An 18448-nucleotide genomic window follows, 5' to 3' on the forward strand; every position below is an offset into this window, starting at 1 on the left:
ACACACACCCTGGGAACCCAGCCGCTATATTTTAGGGAAGCCTAGGCCACACAGAGAGGCCACGAGTGAGTGTTCCACCTGATAGCTCCAGTGGAGGTCCCACCAGACAGCCATCACTACTTGCCAGACAGGTGAGGGACTTTTCTTTCAAATGATTCCTGTACCCAGCGTTTAAGCCACCCCAGCTGATGCCGACAGAGCAGGGATGAGCTATCCCTGTTGAGTGTCATCAATACTTGCAGTCTGTTGTCATTATTTTAAGACTAAATGTTGGGATGGTTTGTTATGCGGTGGATGATTGGAACACCACCTTATTTTGATCACAAAACAGTCCCAATTGTGATTACATCAATACTTTTTAAATGATTTGCTGAATGTTTGTTTATCTAAATTGTAAACTCCATGACAGCCAGGATGCGGAGTGCCTTGTCCATCATTGCATTTCCAGCACCTGACTGTGACTGCCATACAACAGGCACTCCAAAATATATTTATAGAATGAACGAATGAAAGACTGTAACAGCCTGAACAGCACATGGGAATGCCATCAAAGAGAACAGTTCCTGCGGATGCAAAGAACTATTTTGCTTATTAGAAAAGTGAGGACGGATATGCTGCTTATGCAAGACCGCTGGGGAGCGTAGATGCCGTTTTGTAATTTTGCATTTATCCACCATCCAGTCACATTTGGGTGTACGCTAACACACACACTATCCTAACAAGAGCCTTTGACAATCTTTAGGCACTTTTAAGAGTTAGGTTTGGAGTAGATTCTTGGTTCGTGAACTTTGTTACCGCATTTATAAATAATTTAACTATAATCACATACCAAAACAACTATCATCTCCTGTAGGTGGAAAAGTGGGTGTCAAACTAAACACCATAGAGGAAAATTTGTTAGAAAATCGGTGTACTCAAACCAGCAAAGTGGGAGACAAGGAGTTGACAAATGTTGCTGCAAAACACTTTGCTGTTATTTTTGAGAACGTGTGGAACTGAGAACATGTGAACATGTGGAACTGAGGTCCCAGAGTGGGGAAAAAAGCTAAAACAGTGCCTATCTTTTCAAAAGGAAATAACTTCTCAAGAGAGGAGAAATGCAGAACAAAACACCACCTTATCAATCTGCAAATGCCAGGAGAAATTTGAGGTCCTGAGCAACCAGCTTGGCTAGAAGAAGATGGATTTGGGGCCAGGACCAGCTAACGGCTACCAGTGAGAATGACAGGCTGTGTAAACACTTGCAGAGTAATGAACGACTGTCTTTGGGCTTCTTGGGTGTTTGGCTGCAAGTGAACAAATCAAATGTCTCTCCACAGAACTGGGCCTGAGAAGATTTGATAAATATCTCCTCCTTCTCAGGGAGAAACTAATAAAACCTTGTGAATTGGAGCCACTCAAATGTTACATAACTTCAACTGGTCAGCCTTCTGCGTGTCCCAGTCAGAACCTACTTCCATCCTCTAGCTCAGTTTCTCCAGTGGTGGATCTCCAGTCTTATTCAAGGTAGGAGAAGGGTAGACATCAATTATCCAAGATAGGGAAGGAGTCCTCAACCACTAATATTAATCGCTGCCATACATGTCCCCTTCTTTTCAAATCCAATGCTATATTCTACCTATCCCATCTGTAGAGCAATAGACGGAAAGAGTATGCCCCTGAAAACTCATATGTTGAAATCTTACTCCCAATATGATAGTATTAGGAGACGGGCCTTTGGGAGGTGATTAGGTCATAAGGATGGAGCCCTCATAAATGTGCCCTTATAAAAGGGACTCCAGAGAGTTCCCTTGCCCTCTTTCTGCCACGTAAGGATACAACAAGGAGACAGCAGTTTGAAACCCAGAAGAAGGCCCTCGCCAGAACCCGACCACACTGGCACCCTGACCTCAAACTTCCAGGCTCCAGAACTGTGAGAAATAAGTTTCTCTTGTTTGAAAGCCACCCAGTTTATGGTATTCTGTTACGGCAGCCTAAGCTAAGACATATACCGAGTTACATGCCCTTTCCAAATACATTGTGTTCTCTCTTCCCTTTGTAACGTGGCCCCTGAAGTGCCCTGCCATTCCCACTCCCCTGTATTTCATATTGTAGTAGACACTAGTGGGGCCCGACCCAGATCCCTGTTAGCTGGGCAGGTATACCCATCCCCAGCTGCTGTGAGCGTCGCCTTCTAACAGCTCACATCTGCATCCTTCTTCAGAGACGCGCTCTCTGTCTACAGGAGCCTCCTCTCCTAGAAGTATGTGGGTTAGGCGCCCTCCCCCACAAGGAAACACCTATAGCCAATGACTGACTGATACAGAGTACAAAAGTCAGCCCCCTTGACTCAAATAGGGACAACTCTGGTGCAATTCACACTCCCGCCAGATAGCCCCTTGCAGTCAGACTGAGACTAAACTTCAGCTGAAACCATATTTTTGCCTAGCTTCTCCCGTTGCCCTCTGCTTCCCTCACTTCTTTACAGGTTTCTTCTTATCTCCATCAATAAATCACTTATCCAAGACTTCCCCTTTTAGACTCTGCTTCAAGAGGACCCAACCCACACTGATGTTGTCTGGGAGACTTTCCCTGACAGTTTTCCACCCAAACTGAATTAGGGACCCTCTTTCATAGACACACTTCTGTTGCTGAGCTTCTCACTAAGTATTGGAATCATCGATTTACTTGTTAGTCTCCCCACTAGTCTACTTGGGAGCAGAAACACTGACCTATTGGTCTCTTCCTTCGCAGATCCCAGGACAGCTTTGTCTGGCTTATAGAGCTCATGCGCAGTAAAAGTTTGATGAACTGAATTCTTGGGGACCTTTCTGAAAGAGAATATGCGGCTGAAATGTACAGAGGTAAATGGACAAGCCTTATTTTGGCCTCTCACATTAGAAGAGGGTTCAGAAAAAAAAAAAATCACAGCGATGGCTATAGAAAAGGTATATGGGCCCTAGATTGCTGGTTAGCACCATTGAAAATGGACTGTAACCTGGGATTTGGGTCAATGAATGCTGATCAATTCAGTTCCTTGCAAGGTACAATGGAAGATACTTTTAAATTTTTAAAGATTTTTTAATACATCAGTTCTGCCTTCAAACAGCTTAAAATCCAGTTTGGGAAAGATTGATAGTAAATACATGAAGAGCCATTTCAAGCAGAACATGAACCAAGTCCCATCCAAAGTAAAGAACAGGAAGAAAAAGGCGTAAACTATCGTGAGACACATGGGGGAGTATTTGAACAACTTACTGGCTGTCAAGACAGTAGAAGTCTCCTCAGCACTGACAAAGACTCTGTCTTTAACCAAATGTGACTCACACTTTTCTGAGCTCTCTTCTCAACTAGGCCTCAACTTTGGCCTCTGAGAGCTGCAGATTATCAGCACAAATGATTTTTGTCCACCCTCCATACTAAGAGACTTGAAAAACATTAGCATAGTTTCTAACAGTTCTAGGGCACGTCCTTAGGAGGATGGTCCCAGTCCCCTTAAATTATTGCCTGAGTAAGCTTAGACTGTCAAAGAATATACTGTTTGTTCTGAAACCTGACTATAGGCCCCTGACCTCCATTTGCTTAGAAGCATTTACTTTAAAAACTTGTAATTGTAAATCCTTTATCTGTCCTTTTATGATATATCTTGTGTAAGTCAGGGATGTTTTTCTCAAGGACCTGGGAGCCATCACTTTGAAATGTAATCATCAAAAAATGTAGGACCCAGTCTCTGGGGGAGGGTAAGAGCCTAACTTCAATAAGCAAATACAGGTGGCCTAATCACACACACACACACACACACACACACACACACACACACACACACACCATGCCCCAGCATCCTTCAGAACCTATCCTTTAGCATATCCAGCCTTTAAAACGTCTCCTGCCTTTTCATTCAGTGGAGTTGAGCTGAGGTCTCCCCTACTGCAGTAGTACTGAATAAAATCTCTCTTACGGCCTATAAATAGTGTCTGGCTTTGTTTCTCTTTGACAGTATCCAAGGAAAGCTGTGACTTCAACATTAGTGGAAAGCTTTGAACAGAAGAGCAATGAATTTCCACTTCAGAGGGTCATGTTTTTGTCCTATAATGATGCAGGAGGTGGACAAAGTCCCTTCAAGTCCCTCTCCTGAGCAATTTGTCAGATGATTGGTAAACTATTATTTAGGAATTCCATGGTATAAGGAAAGGATCAGGCAATGAATTAGGGCCCCAAAGTAAATAGAGAAGTTGTCTCTATGGTAAATAAGAATGACACTAATCCTGACTCTGCTTCTCCCTTGCTGGGTGACTTTAGATAGATTGCATAACCTCTCTGAGCCTCAGTTTCCCTATTCTGTAAAAAGAAAAGGTTGTAGTAACTGATGTTCTAGCTCTCTTCTAGCCCTGATATGTTATGACTTCCAGAGCGCTCAAATTCCTGAATTATCTGGAAAGTCTCTCTGACTAATTACTCTTGATGATTATGTTAAAATGCCTGTCATCTGTTAAGGGGGGAGAGGAACTCTCTACATTGTGCCAAGAAAGAGCTCTCACACCTCTTCTAGGGCCATATGTAGCCAGGATCCCCTGGGATACCAAAAGCACACATGGTTGCCAGAGAGTCTAACTTTGTGACTCAGAAATTGCCATCTGCTAAACAGCTTTTAATTGAAGCTCCAAGAGGCAGAAGCTGGCTGGAAAAATCTTGCAAGTTGATCCAATAGGATTATCTTCTCTAAAAGAGGTTTTTCTATGTTTAATTAGTTGGAAGCCATTTTGTCACAGATGAATTTCTCATGTGTCAGTCCGTTTGGTGCCCTGCCCCCTCCCTCCTGTGTTTGAGTCCCACAGATTCTTTAGTTAGTAGCAGCCTCTGGGGGTTGTTTTGTTTTTGAAGTTACACTGCCCGTTCTTTGAGGCATCCAGTGTCATGGAAGCTTTTTCTCCACCACTCAGGATACAGGTGAGTTAGTTATTTCAACCTGGATGGAGAAGTCAAATGTAATTGGTTCTTGATTTTTGGTCATCTGAGTCAGTTACCATATACTCAGGAACCAAAACCTCATGGTTACATTGACCTGAACCAAGTCATCAGGAAGGCACAAGCCTGAATGGCAACAATGACTGGAAACAGAGTCATTCCAGGGGTAGGGTGGAGTATTAACCCTTTGCATTTGGAGCTAGAAAGGACTTTCAGTGTCCAGGACCCACTCTGTCTGCTGCTGGCAATAAGGTGGGTGAAGGAATAAATACCCAGAGTCAGGAGCATCCTCCAGTTGGGGATTTGGACTGTTACAATGCCTTGTCTATCCTCGGAGTGAGATTCTGGTATAACAAGAAAGGGTAGTCAGGGAGTGGAGACTCAGTATTGGAATCAAGGTCAAATGAGGTTGTACAAATGAAGACGCTCTTCAAAGTGCTTCTAGGTTTGCAATTGGGTAAAATACCCAATTTTAACCCACAGGTATGTAATATTATCTTCATTTTAACCCTTTTATTATGGAAAATTTCAAAACATACAACAGTGGGGAGAACATTTAAAGAATCTCCATATACCAATCATCCATATACCATTATCAAGTCAAAGCTAATCTGTTTCATCTATAACCCCACCAATCCTCCCACCCCCACCTCCCTCCCTATTATGTCTTCACATTTCATAGTTAAGGAAACCAAGACTCAGGCATAGATGAGAAACAATGAATTGGGTGAGTTATTCTCAATGAATAGGGAGAGGGAGAAAATAGAGAAACTATATCACATTCTTTGGTGTGGCATGTGTGTGTTTTGGGAAAAGCAAGGTCAATAATACACTGTTATTATATAATTTTATTTGTAACATGAAAAACAATACCTATTGTTCTCATAATATAAATTACAAAAAGCAAAGCTGAACAAAAGTTTTCTCCAAGCAAGAGGTGGGGATGATATCAAACACTCACAATTTGTGAGATTTCTATGTCTATCAGAAAGAGGTCGTGGGTTAGAATAGGTCATAAAATACAGGATTAGAATCTGTCTAAGGTCCCTTTCTTCTTCGATCTCCCAGGCTGTATAATCCTGACACCTGGGAATTGGAGGCCGTGGCTATTTCCCTTTAGAGCATGTAGCACAGTTCTGTGTAACTAGGAGGCTTCAATAAATGCCTTGGAGAAGTGGTCTTCCCTACAGTTGTAGTTAAAATATGAACCAATGAGGAACCTAGAGGAAACTGCTCATAAACATATTACACATGACACTTTCAAATTGGAAAAATAAGCAAATCTCTAAATTGGAAAAATTGCCTGAAAATAAGCAAATCCTATAGTTTTCAAACTCTGTTCCCTGGAGGCTTATGGCTGCGTGAGGGGTTTGGCAAGCATCGACATATCCCAATCAATCTTGGAAGAACTCCGTATTGCCTTTGTTTTATATTTGGTTTTTGCTGTAAATTTTCATTAGAATTTTAGAAAAAGAATTCTTCTGCTGCAAAACCAGTGACAACAGTCTCCTTCCACAGGGGAGGAACTGGTAGTGCAGAGAGAGGGATGTGACTTGCCCACGCTCACACAGCAAAGTAATAGGACCAGAGCCTCACATCCCGGGATCTACGGGAAGTGGGCCTCGTTGTTGGATTAAGAGCTACAGAAAGGTGCCCAGAAGAGGGGAAAACTCTTCGGAATGAAAGCACTGTCCACATAAGTTCTCCTGCTCTCCCAACCCTAGGTCTGGCTCAGCAAACAACAGTCCAGCTGTTTGTTCTGTAATGGTTCCAGTAAGTGAGAGGCCATGAGGTCCAAGAAAATGCACTAAAGCATCATTGGGCTCTCGGCTGCTGGCTGACAGATACTTAGTTCATTGTGCCACCAAGCTCTCAGCCAGAAGCTCACCTTTGCTAAATAGTCCTCTCTCACTCAACTAATTCCCCAGAAAGGAGACTGTAGACACATCACACCATTAAAGAACAATAGAGGAACTTTGGGCTGGCTAGTTGTGAAGATTCCTACAAAGGAAACCATTGTTGGGGGATATGACAATGTGATTAGAATGCAGGCTGTAGGATTTTCCTCTGAGCTATAGAACCCTTGGACCATGGCCTGCATAGTATCCTGGTTGTTTAGCTAAGTTCACGTCAGAGATTGCGAATCAGAGGTCAGTAGGCTAAACACCACCCCCAGGCATGTTTTGTTTAGCTTGCGTGATGTTTGAAAATTTTTTGAGTTAAGACACCAACATTTTTAAATTCGGACATTAAAAATCTAGATTGCTTGTGTCTCTTCAAAAAAGAATTCTGGCAACACTGACAACACATTCTTGTCATGGGTCAGCTGGACGTTGGAGCTGTAAACTGAGCTTACATTCTTTCATTTACTTCAGGCCCCACTTCTCCCTATCGCCTTAAACCCAGCCTGCTTCTCGTTCATTTTACCTCCTGGGTCCTGTAGCAATCTGGAATCATGACCTAATCCTCTGACAAAGCTTTCAAACAACAATTTTCAAGTATTGGCTTCAGAATCCTGTATGGTGCTTGCCTGAGGCTCTGCCCCAGGAATCCTGATTCCGGTGAATAAATGAGTTTTAGGATTTACATTTTAAGCCAGCGGCTCAGAGGGTTCTGATGCAGGTGGTTTGATAATCACAGTTTCAGAAAAGCTACCCTAGAATCCAGGTTCTCAATACTAGCTACACATTTAAATCACCAGGGGAAGATCTTAAAATATATTGATCTTTTACCCCAAACCAATTAAATCAGAAAACACTAGAGCTGTGGCCCAGCATGATTAACACTTCTTCATTTATTTTTTAAAATTCCAAAACTACAGAAAATTTGAAATAAGCGTTCACGGGACTCCTTTAAACCTCTTCGCTAAATTTACCAACTATTAACATCTTGCCATACCCACTCATCTCTATTACACACACACGCTTCCCTTTAGCCAAATCATTCAAAAGTAGTCTACAGACATTGCACCCGAAATGTCTTAGCATGCCTCCTTAAGAAAAAGGACGTTGTCCTACACAACCACACAGCATTCCCAAGCCTGAGAAAATCAGTTTCCTCATGAGTAGATTCTGGTCAAATTAGATTACGGCAAGAACCTCACACAGGTGACTTTGTGTGATGTTCTGTATCTCGCGTCACACCGTGTCAGGAGGCCCAAGGCTGCAGAAGTTCACAAACTTACTGTGCACCTAGAGGGCTTGTTAAAACCTAGGCTGCTGGCCCCCACCCCTGCAGTGTTTGGTCTGGAATGGGGTGGGAGCATTTGCATTTCTCACAAGTTCCCAGGTGATGCTGATGCTGCCAGACCAGGTACCAGACAGAGAACCACTGACTTGAGGGCAAGCCATCCCACCATTGGCACTAGGTATTTGCATTTTTTAAAGTTCCATCGGCTGGGTGATTGTAACATGCAGCCAGCTATGGAAACCACTGCTAGTCTAGCCCTTCGATGCTCAGATATAGTTCTTGGACCAGCAAAATCAGCATCACCCAGGACCTTGTGAGAAATATAGAGTCTCAGGCCCCATCCCCAGCCTCCAAATCCAGAATCTGCATTTTCACAAAATCCCCAGTGACCAGTGTGCACAATAAAGTTTGAGCCGCACTGCTCTAGAGCATCTGGGAGCTTCTCCCATGCCTCACCTGCTCACTGCAAACATGGCACCAGGCTTCATGGAGGAGATGGCACTTGGGAAGAATCAGTCGACATCTTCAGGCGACTTCAGAAGCAGGTGGCTTAGTTTGGCTTTGAGACAGGCCCAGGAGTTGCTCTGATTCAAACCATATTTACTTCCACCCCACTTCCACACCCTGGGTGCGAAGGAGAAGGCTATATAGTTGCTCATAAAGCATTTTACAAGCCTGGGCAATGGGGCGTGGATTGTAAAGGGTTCTAACTAATTCAGTGCCGCAGTGGAAATAGCTTCAGCATGTGGGAGGAGAAGAACCAAGCAGATAATGTGACCACTGGGGATTGGAAACGGCCGTCAAAAGAATTGATCTGCCCTTTGCACTCCTGGCAGAGAGCAGGTCCGTCAGGAATATAAGCAGATGGTTGGGCCAGGGAGTCTCCGACGTGAATGTGGGGCTGAGTAAATCATTGTCCTGGGTGAAATTGAGTTTGGGGATATCAGGAGAAGAGGACAGAGGAAGAATCAGAGCACGGTAAAGGGGCCGTCTCCCCATCGCATCGCATTGGGCAAGGCAGAACCATGATTCCTTAGCTGGATCAGCATCCATTCAGGAGGACGCCCCTGCCTTGGCTCGGGGTGGTCAGGGAGGGCTTCCGAGGGAAGCAAGTTTTATAACCTGAGTTGGAACTTTCCATGTGGATGAGGGCTTGTGGGAAAATAGAGAAGAGCACACAGGAAGCACAGAGGTGTGACACTTGTGCGGTGTCCTAGGAGCATGAGATGATAACGGGCCGCCGTGGCTGCCCCCGTGCCAGCCCAGGCCTCAGCCCAGGCAGAACCTTTGCGGTGGATGGCATTCACGGCCCGGCTTCTTCACATCTCCTTATGTCCAAGCTGCGGTGCCCTCACACTCTGACTCTGGGCTCAACGGCGTGGCTTGCTTTGGCAAGTGGAATGAGACAGAAGAAACAGCATGCAATAAGGGATTAGCTCAACAAGTCTGAGTGGTCCGAACTCTGCACGTTCTAAAGAAAGTTTTAGCCCTGGGCTACTTCCTGGTTCCTGGGGGTAACTTCTAAGCCCTCCAAACATCCTGCCTGACAAAAGTGTTTTTGTTTACCTAAAGGCCTTGGGCCAGGCCAGTGGTGATGCTAACAAAGTGATTTATAGTGGGGTCTTGGGATACATGATATCAGGCAGACCCTGGAAAGGCTACAAACTAAGGTGAGTCACACAGGGGAGTCAGCCATGCCTATGTGACCAAGCCCCACTAAGAACCCTGGACACCAAGGCTTGAGTGAGCTTCTCTGATTAGCAATATTCCATGTGTGTTCTCACACACTTGCTGGCAGAAATAAACACCACCTGTAGAACTCCACCGGGAGAGGACAACTAGCAGCTTGCACCTGGTGTCTCTTGGAGACGGCCCTAGAGCCGTTTTTCCATTGCTGACTTAACTGTATCTTTCTGCTATAGTAAATTGTTACGCTGACTATAACATCTTTGCTGAGTTCTATGACTCCTAGTGAACCCGAAGGTGGTCTTGGGCACCCCCAAACTATAGACAGTATACCAACTGTAAGCATAGGCCTCAAAAGGCCTTGTAAGTGTCTCAGCTTATTCTGTACTCATGCAATTGCCTTACGGAGGGTATGCTCGAGTCTGCTCACTAGTCCAGGGGGGTGAGATATATGGAGCTGGGTGACTTCCAGCAGTTCTATCCTAGATCAGTCTCCTCCCAGCTGGCTGTGCACAAGTGAGCCAAACAGAAAACATCAGAATCACCCAGCTGAGCCCAGCCTATAGTCCCGGACCCCAAGCTGATCCACAGACTCATGAAAGATAATACATACTTGTTGTTTAAGCCACTGAGCCTGAACACTAGCAGAGATTTTATGAACTGGATTTCAGCTGAAAAGGGAAACTTCTGTGCCTTTGCCCAGGAGGCTCACAATGTCTTTCCCTCCCCCCTTTGCAGACCCCTCCACCTCTCACCCCCATTAAATTCCACTTGCCAAACTTGCCCCTAAGACCCATCCCTATGCCCCTCCCCTAAATGCCCATGAATCTAGTCCTTAGAGATGTTTCCCTCTTAGGAGCTTTGCCACCTTTACAACCTGAGGCCCCAGCACTTCTTTCCTCACCATCCCCACCACGCCCACCATGCCTACTTTGGGTCTCACTCAGCAAATGTTGTTTTGAGAGTTTTCTCTACTAGATCAAAATCTCTTGGGAGCCAAGGATGCTTTATGAGTCAGCTTCTTCAATGGCTACTCATAGCTGTTATCATAGATGATAAAGTCAGATGCTAATTCCATCCTCAATGATACAAAGAAATGTCATACCTCCTGTTCTCCACCTTTGCTTACAGAGGTTAAGGTATAGTTGGTCCTACCACCCTATTACTTCCTCAGTCCTTTTATGTCATTCACCAGCACAGGGACACCTCCCCACCCCCCACCCCAGGGGTTTTGTTTGGGAAGGTTGCAGGGGATGAGTTTCTTTGTTTACTTAAATTAAATGGGCTTAAGGCATCATTCACAAGTCATTTGTTCTTCTCAAACCTCCAGAAGCTCTACAAAGCTTGTATTCACTCTGGCAGCCTCAGCAGGAGAAATCGAAGCTTAGGCTCCACTGGAGAGTACAAGTGAAGTCACATTAATAATGAAAACCCACGTTTATCCAGCCTCCTGCGAGGGACTTAGCAGGACATTCTGTCCATTCAGGGCAGATTGCCCTCATTCAACTTATGTGTTTTCATGCAACCTAATTACCTTGCCTAAACTGGTACCTCATTTCCTTTTTAACTCTGAAGGCCAAATAATATGGGCCATTCCCATAGTCTGTCTTCACAAAGCCAGGAAGAATGGTGCTGGCTGGGCCCATTAAGGTCAAATGTGGTCTCGTATGTCCACACAAACACATTCATCTCTTTAAGGTTGTCATCAGCTTGCACAGATGAACATTTGATGACATTAGGAGGAAAACATCAATAGAAATAAAAGACAATTGAAAAGGTCGAAGTCCTGAGGACATAGCATATAGTGGGGAGAAAGGGCAGGAAGAAAAGATGGAGTAGAAGATTGAAGTTCTCACGAACAGTATGAACAATATACAGTTGATCCTGTCATTCACAGGTTCTGTATTTGCAAATAGCACCTACTTGCTAAAACTTATTTGTAACCCCCAAATCAAATACTTGCAGGGCTTTCATAGTTGTTTACTGGCATATGCAGAAAAGTAAAACATTTGAGTTGCCCAAAGCACTCATTCTTAGTGGAGGTTGACCAAGGGGGTACTCTGCCCTCTTGCTTCAGCTCTTGTTCAGAGAGGACCAGAGGATGGAGCTGGAAGGGGACAGCTTAGTGTAATGCAAGAAGCTTAGGTTCTGGGTCCCAGTGACCAGGGTTTAAATCCCATCTCTGGCACCCATCAGTGGGGCAGCTTCGGGCAAGTCGCTAAACACTTCTGAAACTCATTCTATAAAGTAAAGAAAATAGAATCTACCTGGATACATTCTTTTTAAGATTTAGGATTATAGTCTATGTGAGAGGTGAGTGTGTGTGTGTGTGTGTGTGTGTGTTTCCCCCAGGAGCTATGTTTCAGTGTTCCCGATAACTTTATAAAACATAACTACCATGAATAAAAAGAATCAACTGTATATTGGTTTAAACCAATGGTGGGCGTGCTGCTCTTTCCAGCCACGACAAAAAAAAAAAAAAAAAATGACCATAATGAGGAAGTCTTGTGAACATAAAAGGCAACTGTCCCAGATCTTAGGTTAAAGGATGGAAACATTGGCCAAGGAGTCAGAAAAAGGCAAGCTGAACATTACTTTTCAATTGAGCAAAGCAGTTATCAGAGCAGTGGCTGAGCTATTCAGCATGGAATCAGACCAAGAGAAGTCATGCAGAGCCTGCCCCAAGCAAATCAAAGTGGAATCCATTCAATTCAACAAATACCATTTTATTATATGTGCCTTGCTCCTTCTAGATACAAGGACTAGCTCTGTGGTTACAACCCCTGCCAGAGACACAACGGTATACAGAGAACCCCTCACATGATGCTGTAAAGTTTTTATCCATGTAAAATATTTACAATTATTATGTTTCTACAATAATGAGTGTACCCACTGTTCCAGTGAAAACTCAGAATGTGGAGTGCGGTGATTTGTGTGGTATGCTGTACCTCAGGGCACAACTGCCTATGAGAGAAGAGGTGGTTCAGACAAACAAACCAAACAACAAACACCCTGTGTATTCACTGGCATGTCTCTTGATTATATGAAAGAGCACTGAGAGGAGATGATGGTAAAGGAAAAGCAAGTAAATAGTGCAATAACTTCATACAATCTAATTCCTTCAAATGTCAACCAAAGTTCGTATATTTGAAAGTATGGAATTGCTACATCGTGGGATATATAAGTATGTTTACTTCTAGTAGCTACTGCTTAACAGCTTTCTAAAGTTTTGGTACCAGTTCACACACCCATCAGCATTGTAAGATAATTCTAGTTGCTCCACCTTTTCACCAACACCTAGTATTATCAGTCTTTTTAATGGGATATTGAATCTTGAGTGGAGCATCTCAGGGCAGAGAAAGCAGTCACAGCTTTTTCATTTCAATGGGTCATGCTGCCAAAGTAATGAAGCAGTTCCTGATGTATGGTCCCCATTTCTGTGATTGATTCTTCTGCCTCCGCACAATTCTCTGAGCTCCCTAATATTCTTCCTGTAAATTTCACTTTGGCTTAAGCTAATTTGAGTTATTTTCTGCTACCCATAACCAAAGAACCCAACTGATGTATTAATCAAAGTTGCTGGGGACTCTAGACTGGGCCTCTGGCCACGCCTGACCTGGGCAAGAAGATACGATATCATGGACCACACCTTCTAGCCACATTGAAATACTTCCTATCTCCAAGCTCACAGATGGCCCCACATCCCTGTCTTTTCAAGGTACCTTTGCTCTGCCCAGAATTCACTCCCACCTCCCTGTCCACCTGAAATATATTTAAGACTAAGCTTAAATATCGCCTTCTCTGGGAAACCCTTTCTGACTACCTCATGCAGTTGCTCCCTACTCCTCTGAGGAGAATTCTGGTCACAACTAGTCAAGAGTTATTTCCCCCCATAAACTTGTATGTTGAAGCCCTAACCCCAGTACCTCAGAATGTGACAGTATTTGGAGACGGGGCCTTTAAGAGGAGATAATTAAGGTTAAATGAGGTCATATGGGTGGGCCCTAATCCAATCTGACTGGTGTCCTTATAAGAAGAGGAAATTAGAACACACACAAAAAAGATACTAGAGATGCACACACACAGACAAAAGACAATATGAAGAGAACACAGTGAGAAGGTGGCCATCTGCAAGCCAAGGAGAGAGACCTCAAGAGACACCAACCCTGTCGATACCTTGATCTCAGACTTCCAGACTCCAGAACTGTAAGAAAATAAATGTCTGTTGTTTAAGCCACCCAGTTTGTGGTATTTTATTATGGCAGCGCTAGCTGACTAATACCCACTCTGTTAGGGTACTTATCAGTGTTACCTGTAATCATTTATCTACCTGGCTTAACCCCGTCTCCAAGAAGACTCTAATCTGTATGCCCTGAGCTTATCAGTGTCCCAGGTGCCTTGCCGGTGTTCTGTGAATGTATGGTAGGCAGAGGATGCATGAATGCAAAGGGCAAAGGGAGGAGGGGCTGGATAGCTCTCCCGCTTCCAGGACTCCTCCTTGGAGATCTGGTGTCATCCACAGAAGCAATCAGTTCAAGATCAGCCGAGAATGGTCCCATGCAGACCCCTTAGAGCTTCATTAGGTTCAGCTTGGACCTTTCAGCCATGTGGGCCCAGAGCTTAGACAAGCTCCATCAGTGACTTCAGCCCCTGACTTGGGTTTCTAGAAAACACATCCTTCACTGAGCTCAGCTGTCTGCAGCTTCAGGGGCTATTCCTGGAAAGATTTAAGCTAGTGGTTCTCAAACTTTGGCGTGCATCAAAATCACCTGGCAGGCCTATTAAAGCACAGAGGGCTAGACCACCCTCATGGTTGCTCATTCAATAGGTCTGGGGTTAGAATTTACATTTCTAACAAGTTGCCAAGCAATGCGGATGCTGCCCATCCAGACACTAATCCAAGCAAAGGGAAGTGAGCACTCCACGGAAGGACAATGGAAATGATTCAAAGAATGTTGAAGGAGATCCAGACAGAAAGAGGTAAAAGGCGATAAGAATGTATGACTTGCCCAAAAAGCGCTCAGCGTGTGTTGGGCAAAGCCTGACAGTGGTTATGTAAGCCATGGTGTAATTGACGGTGATGGAGGCGAGTGAAGTTCTAAGACCATCTTACAGAGCCCAGATTCAGTTGAACAAGGAATAGCCACCAAAGGGCAGTGGAAGATCTCAGTTCATTTTCAGATCTGTAGGCATTTCTGGGTATCCTACAATTTATAAGTCAGACACTGAGCCAGGGGCAGCAAGCTAGGACGGGGAGGAGTAGAATTGGAGCCCTGGCTTGGTTGTTATTAACTGTGTGCTTCAGCCACTTACCCTTTCCCTCCAGACTTTGTTACTTTATTTTCAACAATCCTTAAGGGATCCTGCAAGGATCAAGTGAGGTTTGGACAAAAAAGTAAATTGTGAAATTCTGCAGAAGCACAAACTATTTAGGTGCTGCAGGGGATGCAGAAAAGAGAAGGGCTCCATCCTTGCCCACAGGCTGTCACACTCTAGAGCAGGATGTTCAGCATACAAATTGCACCTAGAAATCTTAGTAGGATTGTGCTTCTTTCCATCTCCTTTGTTACCATTTAGCCTAACACACCTTCCCAAGCCACTCAATAACTCCCTGTCTCTTGTTCTCCAAGCCAACTCTTTATACAGCAGCCAGAGAAACTGTTTAAAAACCTAGTTAGATCATGTCACTCACAGACTTAATACGTTCCAATAGGTTTTTTTTCTATCGTCTTGAAATCTAATTTAATTTCTCTATATAACCTATCAGACTGTGTGTGACAGAGCCGAAGCCCTTCTCTCCAGCCTCAGCTCACACTACAACTTCCAAAGACACCAGCCTCCATCCTTTCCTGGAATGTAACAGTCTCGCTGCTCAGGGCCTCTGTTCTCTGTCCTCTGCCAGAAAGTCTGTTTCCATCCACTCTGTCTCTCTATGCCTGCCTAGCCTTCAGATCTCAGCTGCGACCTTCAACCAACAGCCCCACAATCTCAATTAGATCATCCTATTATTCTCTTTCGTAGTACGCTGTTCGTTTTTTACACTATGTCTAATACATATTTTTGACTGTTTATAGTGTATGTCTTCCTGACCAAATTGATAGGCTCTGAAAAGCTGGGATTATGTCCATTTCATTAATTTCTTATATCAGTCAGGGTATTTTGGATGAAGGCAACAGACATCAGTCTGGCTCATCTAAGAAAAAGGGAGTTTGTTGGAAAGATATCTAGAATAAATAGGCCAGAGAACAGGGCTTGAAAACAAGCAGGAACAAGGCAGCTCTAAAAAGCAAGAAGCTAAAATAGCAGGAAATGTCTTAGTAAAAACAGCCGGGTTGGGGTGTGTGATCCTTGAATACCAACTTGTTTTCAGTCTCTTTATTAATCTATTTTTATTTAAAATCCAAAGTGAGAACATTTAATTGGCCTGGCTTGGATCATGGGCTCACCCTTGGCTTGGGGAGAAAACGAAGCCTCATCAGACTGGATTCAAAAGGAAGAAGTAATGTCCCGTTCTTGGAACAAAAAATAAAATGTTGCTTGGTTTGCTCTTCCGAAAGGGAGAATGTGTGCTGGGTAGCCTCAAACAAGGTATCTACTAGTCCACTGAATTGATTCCTACTGGATATTCAGACTGGATAGCCACCCAATAAAATATTTGTTAAATGAATGAATGAAAACTTGCTTCTGGGCAAAGTTCAGAGCTTGCTCAGTAACGTATGTTCAAAGAGAAGAGATTGTCAATGCTGGTCTTGATGCTTTGGAATATAAATGTCTTGGTGCATTTTACAATATCCTGAATTAGCGTCATGGAATCAATCAATGAGCAATTGAATATACTAGGGAGTCCCATGTCTTCAGCCAAGAACAAACTGAAAATAATCCTCAGATGTCATACCTAGTATGATCTCAGAGGATGATGACTTTTTACCGCTCTGGGTATCTTTCTCTGGCATTAACCAGAAAAATTTCCTCTTCAATCTTTAACGACATACAACCCAACATATATTGGGCCACCTCACAGGAGATTGGGTAATAGAACAGGAAGAATTCAAAGAGAGTTTTCCCTCTTGGTGTCTCAAGGGAACAAAAAAAATCCATGGCCTTCCCTTAAAGTTGATGTATTTATTGAGGAGGAAACAAGATACATAAGAGAGGAATGTGGGACGCCGTGTGACAGCCTGGTCTCTCATCCTCCAGGACCTCTCACCATTCAGTAGTTTAGCCCAAGCTTCTCTATAGCATGGCTGTTGGCTTCCAAGAAGGAGTATTTTAAGAGGACAAGCCTCAAGTGAATCCATGTATCAAGCCTCTGTTGGCATCATTTTGTTATGTCTCAATGACCAAAATAAGTCCCATGGTCAAGTCCAGAGTCAATTTGTGGAAGGGGAGTATATAAGGATGTAAACGCCAGGTGAATTGGTTCACTGGAGACCACCAATGTAACAATCTACCCCAAGAGAGCAGGGCAGCTGTGCAGGCTGATCTCCCTAGTCATTGCTTAGGCAATTCAATGTGACTGAGGATGCATCTAGCCCTGTCCTTTCTTTTGAAATTACCTCTCATCTACAGACTCTGCCAATGAAATGAGATAAGGCGGTCATGCTTTTATTTCAGGCTCCTGTCTCCTTGATCACAGATGATTGGACCAGAGTGGACACCTGACAGGGGAAAGCAAGCCATTCTCTGGGCTGGCCTAATCAGATTCTCTTCTACAACTCTGGAGCTGGAATGCTGAAAGTTTAAGATATAAATTCCTGAAGAAATTATAGAAGATCTCCTGGATATTCTAAAATGAGCTATCTCTTATGAAATACGTCCCAAACTCCTGAGAGAAATGAGACCACAGGTAAGAATTTTTATGGAGCAATGGCAAGTAATGAGGTGCTAAAGCATTGCAGAAAATAAAATAAATACTATAAACTATTCACTCATCTATCACATGTATCTGCTCATCCTCTTTAAGTCCAATGATCTGCCAGAGAAGTCTATGTCTTCAGTAGCCACAGGTGCAGTGAGAATAAAAGAGCAGAGACTGGAGAGGCACCCAGCCTAGGTCAGCCAAACCAAAGTTGACCAATTGACCCATAATCAAGAGAATAAATACTTTTAATGTAAGCCACTGATATTTTGAGGTTGTTACGCAACATTATCATGCCAATAGCTGACTAATACAAATCTCCATGTTAAAGGTCCTGGCTGGACAATTCTGTGCTCCACTGATCATTCAGGGCCTCATTCTCCTTCATCTTATGGTTCCACTTCCCCCTAGAGTATGGTTCTCATCTGCATTTTTTGAGTCTGGTCACAGGCTTGTTCAAGTTCCAGCTTTTGGGTGAGAAAAAAAATGCATGGAGAAGCACATAGTCAATATTTAAAGGCCAAAACTTGGAAGTTGAGGGCATCATTTCCACTTATATTCAACTGGCAAGAACGTAGTCCGATGACAACACCTAGCTGCAAAGGAGGCTAGGAAATGTACTTTCCCAGTAGCCACGTATTGAACCACTATGGAAAAAGAGGAAGACAGCTTTTGGTGAGTAATTAACAATTTCCACTTATAGATGGGGAAAAAGTGGTTTGAAAATCTGTGAAGCTTTTCATGGATAGCAAGAGAGTATGAGTTATCATA

This window comes from Rhinolophus ferrumequinum, chromosome 17 (genome assembly GCF_004115265.2).
Source record: "Rhinolophus ferrumequinum isolate MPI-CBG mRhiFer1 chromosome 17, mRhiFer1_v1.p, whole genome shotgun sequence".
NCBI classification, from domain to species: domain Eukaryota; kingdom Metazoa; phylum Chordata; class Mammalia; order Chiroptera; family Rhinolophidae; genus Rhinolophus; species Rhinolophus ferrumequinum.